Source organism: Bos grunniens, chromosome 16 (assembly GCF_055505025.1).
Source record: "Bos grunniens cultivar Pamir isolate PY7600 chromosome 16, Bosgru_T2T1.0, whole genome shotgun sequence".
Classification (NCBI taxonomy): Eukaryota; Metazoa; Chordata; class Mammalia; order Artiodactyla; family Bovidae; genus Bos; species Bos grunniens.
In genome coordinates, this window is record NC_141180.1 from 31,448,874 (window position 1) to 31,455,000 (window position 6,127).

The 6,127-nt window shown below is 60.9% G+C and overlaps 1 protein-coding gene across 4 annotated transcripts in view; it reads left to right on the forward strand.

The window, feature by feature from the left end:
* Positions 1–596: 596 nt before the first annotated feature.
* ARHGEF16 (Rho guanine nucleotide exchange factor 16) overlaps positions 597–6,127 on the forward strand; it is a 24,052-nt gene continuing 18,521 nt past the window's right edge. For 2 of the 4 annotated variants that reach the window (XR_015142753.1, XM_086342579.1), the window contains exon 1: positions 925–987. The gene's annotated coding sequence lies outside the window, so the exon portion shown is untranslated. Of the gene's footprint in view, positions 715–924; positions 988–5,609; positions 5,691–6,127 lie in introns of those variants that run through there. The other 2 variants (XM_086342580.1, XM_086342581.1) reach the window with 2 other exon arrangements.

Here is a 6,127-nt window from a genome sequence, read left to right on the forward strand (position 1 = left end):
TTTGGGGTGGTGGGTGACACAGGGCAGGTAGAATGGAGTGGGGGATGTGCAGGCCCTGCCTGGCAGACCGGCAGGTCAGTCCAAGCTCTGTCCCGGCACACCTGTCCCAGCCCCCCGCACCTCCTGTAGCACCAGGAAGCCGGATTCCTGAAACTCCATCTAAGGGACTGTTGCAGCCTCTGCCCACCTGAACAAGGCCTGGAAAGGTCGGGCTTGGAACCCAGACTGAGCTTCGTGCAGGCTAACAAGACCTGACTTTCCAGGCTTCAGCGATCTGGTCTGTCAGGTGGGGATGATGCCAATGAATGCCGTGAAGGCCAAGGGAGTGCTCTGAACGCTCCAGGGCCGCCCTCTGGCCGCCATTCTGCAAAGAATCCAGAAGGTGGGGTCATTTCTTCAGGCGAGGCCTTGCAAACCTTAGATTTCCCCACAGGGCTGGTCGGGTTCCAGGAGGGCTTCCTGGAGGAGGGGGCAGCCCAGCCGGAAATTCAGAGTCGCACTGGGGGAAGCCGCGTAGCCCTGGCCGCAACCAGGCAGGCGAAGCCCAGCACGAGCGAGTGGGCGTGGGGGCGCGGCTTTGGGGGCGGTCCCGGAGCGGCGCTGGCCTCCGGCAAGAGACTCCAGACTGGACTCAGAGGCGCGAGCCCGCTCGGCTGCGAGTCACGTGGGCTCCCGCGGGCCAGGTGGGAACAGCGACGCAGGCAGCGCGGCCAGGTACCTGGGGCGCACCCCGCCGTCCCCTCCCACCGCCGGCACTCGGAGCCGGAGCCGCCGGGCGCGCGCCCCGCCCCACCTGGCCACCCACCTGGCGGGGCCGGGGCGCCGCCGCCTCCCTCTGGGCCGCACAGGAAGTGTGGGGGCGGGGACGGGGAGGGACCGAGCGGCCGGACAGAGCGCCGGCCGGGAGCTGCTGCCCGCTGGGGCGCGGAGCCTGGAGGCTGTACCCGCTGACGCGCTCGTAGCTCCGTCCTCCGCCCCGCAGCGCAGGTAAGCCTGGGGGACAGGTGAGAGAGGGAAACGAGTGAGCCTGGGGGACAGGCGAGCCGGGGAAGGGACGGGTGAGCGAGGTGGAGGCAGGGGGTGAGCCTTTGGGAGGGGGCTGGCCCCTTTCCTCACCTTCGCTTTTCCAGAAAGCCCCGCCCCGGGGGCCGCGACACTTTGCGGCTCCCTCCCTCCGCAGTGGCTGCCCAGCGAAGGCAGCGGGAGGGGACAAAGCCTGGCTGGACCTAGAGCTCCTTACCCCACTCCCGGGCTTCAAGCGTCCCAGCTGCCTGCTGCCTTTTCTCCTCTAAGCCCTAGGGGACACTCCTCGCCGTGGAGGGGAACTCTGCCGCCCACTGGGGCATCAGGGCTGAGAGATCCGTAGGAAGACCCTGGGACCTTTGAAAGCAGGTGGAGGGAGGGAGCAAACGACCCTCCCAACTCTGGAGAATCTGTTGCCCAAACCCACTTTGGTACCAAGTGTAGCAGCCCCAAGAATGAGGACTCCTCCTCACCCTGGTGGGCAGAGGGAGGGGATCTGCTCATTCTTGGCTAAGGAGGGTGAGCTTAGGCTCCTGAAGCTGTGGATCCCACTGATCCCAAGACCCCTGTCCTAGCTGCCCAACCTCCGTTTCTGCATCCCGGAAACAAGGATCTGTTTTGAGATTCAGCTGAACCTCAGCTCAACAGGGACCACTTTGGTGGTGGGGGTAACTCCGCATCCGACCTGGGGGTGAACAGTCTGCATCTCTTGGTGTGGGGCCTCAGGGGGTGCTTGTCAGGCCAACCTGTCTACCCTGCAGCCCCATTGACTAGTGCTTGGACGTGAGGGCTCCAGGTCCAAATCCTAGCTCTGGGTCTCCTAAGTTACTTAAGCCCTCTGGCCTCAGTTTACTGTCTGTGAAAGGGGAGCAGTTAGGTGCTGACTCAGCCGAAGCTGGCTCCTCTTTTGGTCGCTGCCCTGACGATGCCCACAGGCTGTAGAAGCCGGCATCACATCTTGCGCACTACCCAGGGCTTCCCCGGGTCCTCCCTGGCACTTGCAGGGGGGAATGGCAAGCTGGCAGAGGCCCCTCCCCCACCGCCTCTTACCTGGGCACCTAGAAGAGAGGAACGTGTGGGAGAAGGGAGCATGCCAGTTCCCCAAGGGCTCTGATTCCCCGCGGGCTCAGGGAGAGGGGGGATTGTCTCTGACCCTGCATGGAGCTTCTCTTCACCTACACGAGAGGAAACCAGGGGCAGAGGTGAGGTGGCGTGACATGGCTTGCCCCGAGACGCCTGTCTGTGCGTGACCCGTTGGGCATGGCACTCACCACGTCTGGGTCCCGGAATTTTAGTTTCAGTTTCTGAATGGATCTCAGCTGCTTGTCTCCTTTGCCTGTGGCAGTTGCCTTGCCCAAAGCCACTGACCACCTGTATCAGCGCCTTTATTTCCAGGGAGAGTCGCTGCTCACCCAGGCGTCCCATTGGGGCGGCGAGGATCTAGGTCAGGACGGGGCCTGGCTCCTTGCCCAGCTCTCCGCTAACTAGCAGCCTGAGCCCAGCAGGTCACATTCCCTCTGCACCTGGTTTCCTTGCCTGGCAGAGCAGGGAAATATCTGCCTTCCAGAAGATCAGTGAGGGGCAAGACACAGGGGGCGTGGAGTATTTGGAGGACGCCTGAGGTCACCTGTCCAGGCTGTCTGTCCAAGTCAGGGCTCTGATTTCTTATCTGGGGCAGCTCAGGGGAAACAGCGTCTGTGCCAGCCAAGCCTGGCACAGGGACCGGGTTTTCGGGGTGGCTGTGTTGAGAGACAGGATGGGAGCCATTGGCCAACCAAGCCAGGAGGGTGGTTTCTGTGATGCCTGTGGTGCCCCAGAGGTGTCACGGGTGCAGGAGGCCCACCACCCACCTCCCGCTGCCAGGCCAAGGGCGGCCAGGAGGGTCTCCCAGCCCCCATGGAGGCGGGTGAATCTCCAGTTAGCTGAGACAGGGTTTCTCTGCCTCATCACCGGGACAGTTTTTCCAGATGATTCCTTGTCGTGGGTGGTCCTGCGCCCTGTAGGGTGTTGAGCAGCATCCCTGGGGCTCTACCTGCAAGAGCCCCCAGCTGTCCCAGCTGCCTTTCAGACAGACCTGTGTGCTGTGTGGTTTGTGAAGCCCAGTCCTGCCCGGATTCCGTGTGACTCCCAGTCTCCAGCCTGGCCAGGCAGAATTACCTGAGCACAAGGCCATCATGGTGGGTCAAGTTTGCCTGAGCAAAGACGGGGTCATGTGAACAGTGCCGGGGAGGCCGAGCCCCGCCTCCCCCCAGGCAGGGTCTCATCAGCCAGACCTAGAGGAAGAGATGCCGCATGGATGGAGGTGCCGTGGTGGCCTCACCCGAGGAGTGGCAGGTCCCATAGTCGGTGCCGTGTGGATCCTGGTGACTGTGAGAGCTCAGTGATCAGAGCCCCAGGCCAGGCAGGAAGGCTGTGCTTCTTCAGGGCAGCCCACAGGATGGTGCTGAGCCTCCTGGGGTCCAGGAATCCCATCTTTCGGGAAGAACACAGGCTCAGGGGGTGCTGGGCTGCAAGGGCCCCTGAGCCAGGCCAGCCTGAAAGGCAGAGTCAGGTCAGGGCCAAGTGTAGCTTAGGACTGGACAGGCTGAGTCAGGTCATCTGAGGCTGCCGGGGACGTCCCCACCTCCATCTTCAGCACCCCAGCCCCCTCCTCCCGACCGAGCCCCACGTGCCCCTTACCCAGCTCTGCATGTACACTGGGACACAGGGAGGCTGTGAAATAAAAGTACTAGTCGCTTAGTCATGCCCAGCTCTTTGCAACCACATGGATTGTAGCCTGCCAGGCTCCTTTGTCCATGGGATGCCCCAGGCAAGAATACTAGAGTGGGTTGCCATTTCCTTCTCCAGGGGATCTTCCCAACCCAGGTTTCGAACCCAGGTCTCCTGCATCACAGGCAGATTCTTTACAGTCTGAGCCACCAGGGAAGGCCCTTACCCACCCACCCCTGCACGGGCACCGGGGACACTCAGAGGCTGCTTAGTGGCACAGGGGGAAGCCACTGCTGTGGTTCCCAGGACCCAAGTGTGGGGGCCTCCCCAAGCCCCCTCTGAGTTGAAGCCAGCAGGGCATCACCTGAGAGGGGGCACACGTGGGTCTGGAGCCTCTGATGGTGCTGCCCTGGCGGATTCTGCTTTCTTGAAGCAAAGTACCAAGCGGGCTAGTTCTTCGCCCAGCTCACCAGGGCCTCTTCAGGGAGACGGGATCCCAGGAGAGGAACAGGAGAGGTGCCCACAATACTAGCATTCACGTGTCAGCTTGGGAATTGAGCCCAGCTGTTTGTGGGGACGTGGACAGGAAGTCATCCCTGCTCCTGAAGGATGCACAGGCTCCATGGGGGAACAGAGGGACAGATGGATCACACACAGCCCCCGCCGCCATGGACACTGGTTGGGGAGCTTTCCAGGGATGCCTTTGCTGGGGAGCAGACTTGCCTCTGTGGCTCAAGTGGTTGCTGCAGGGTGTCTGGCCCCTCTCAGCGACATTGTTGCCCAGAGAACATGGCTGGCATTGAGTCTGTGCTCTGGGCCCTCCCCTGTGCTGGCTGCAGGACACCAGGCAAAGGCCAGTATCCAGTGAGAGTGATGAAAGAGAGGCTCTTAGAGCCAGTTGGTTGGAGGAGAAATCCCGAGACACAAACCCAGTAGGGAATCCCAAAGAGCCTGCCAGGCAGAAGCGTGTGCTTGTGTATATGTGCTCATGGGTGTGTGCCCACAGGGCACACAAGTCTCCCACCAGCACTTGCCTGTCTCTTAAATAGAAGCCAATGGGGATGTTGAAACAGCATATGGAATCCTTGAAACGAGAATAGGCTTCTCTGCATCAAGAGCAGGAGAGAACTCTTGGTGGGACCATGAAAAAAAAATTTGGTGGAAGGCAGGAATCTCCCGCAAAGGAGGATGAAAGGCAAAGGAGAGAAGAGGTCTGAAATGAGGGGGAGGTCTCAGCAACAGCTATTCCAGAAAGAGACCAAAGCATCAGAGTTGGGAGAAATGATAAAAAAAAAAAAAAAAAACAGCACTATAAAACGTGCGGACCTAAAAGAACACGTGAGCCCGTGGCTCAGCGAGTGAACGCGTATCGATGGCTGCGTCCGTCCTGCGAGCAGTAACCACACCATCAGTGACCAGGGCTGGGGAGCCTCTGGTCATGACGAGGACGTGAAGTCAGACCAGTGTCAGTGTCTCACTGGCAGTGGAAGCTGGAAGCCAAGGGAAGAAGGCTTCTCTATTCCTGAATAAAATCATTTCCAGTGGGACTCTCCAGGCACAAAGACGACATTTTCAAAGGTCTCCTCCCATGACCCTGCCTTGGGAAGGTGCCAGGGGGTGGGCCATAGCTCAGTGGGGAGGGAAGGAGGAACGGGGAGGACCAGGCTGCAGGGTAGGGGTCAGAGTGCCCAGCTCCTGCCCTAAAAGCAGGCAGGGGTCGGCCTAGCAAGGGCGGTCTGATGCCTGGATCCCGTGAGCACAGCATCCAGATGCCTGGGGCAGGGGCACTGGAGTGCATGGAGAAAATTAACAGGAGGAAAACCAGCCAGTAAACAAGAGGGAATTATTAATGGGAGGGAGGCTGGGCAGGCCGGGCTAAGACAAACACCCACAGGGTATGGCCGAGCTGGGGCTGGAGCTTCATCCGCTGGGCTGGAAACAGTGGGTGATGCCCACAGGTAGGAGACGGAGAAACAGCAACTGAGCCTTATTTGAAATTGGGAGAAAGCTGAGAAGCTGGGAATGGTGCTTTGTGGCAGGCAGGGTGGGGGTGGGGCATGAGGAGAGGATGCCTGTCTAGGATGATCAGCCTCTCAGTGCTGTTGGACTTTTGACCCTATGCCCAGGTATCTCTGATCAGCTAAACCCAGGGAGGAAGAAGACGGGCCCTGCAATGGCTGCAGCCCCAGGAGCCAGCTCCAGCCGGGCCCAGGCTCTTGGGCTTGTGCAGAGCGGGATTGCAGCCCACACGCCTGGCACAGTGCCCCCCTCCTTCAGGCCTGGGTTCCGGGCTGGTGGCACCCCAGGCCTGTGGGTGCGGCCGCCGTGATTAGAACCCAGGTCACGCCCAGCAGGGGCTGGCCTGACCGGCTCCATCTGGTACCTTCCAGCTCCA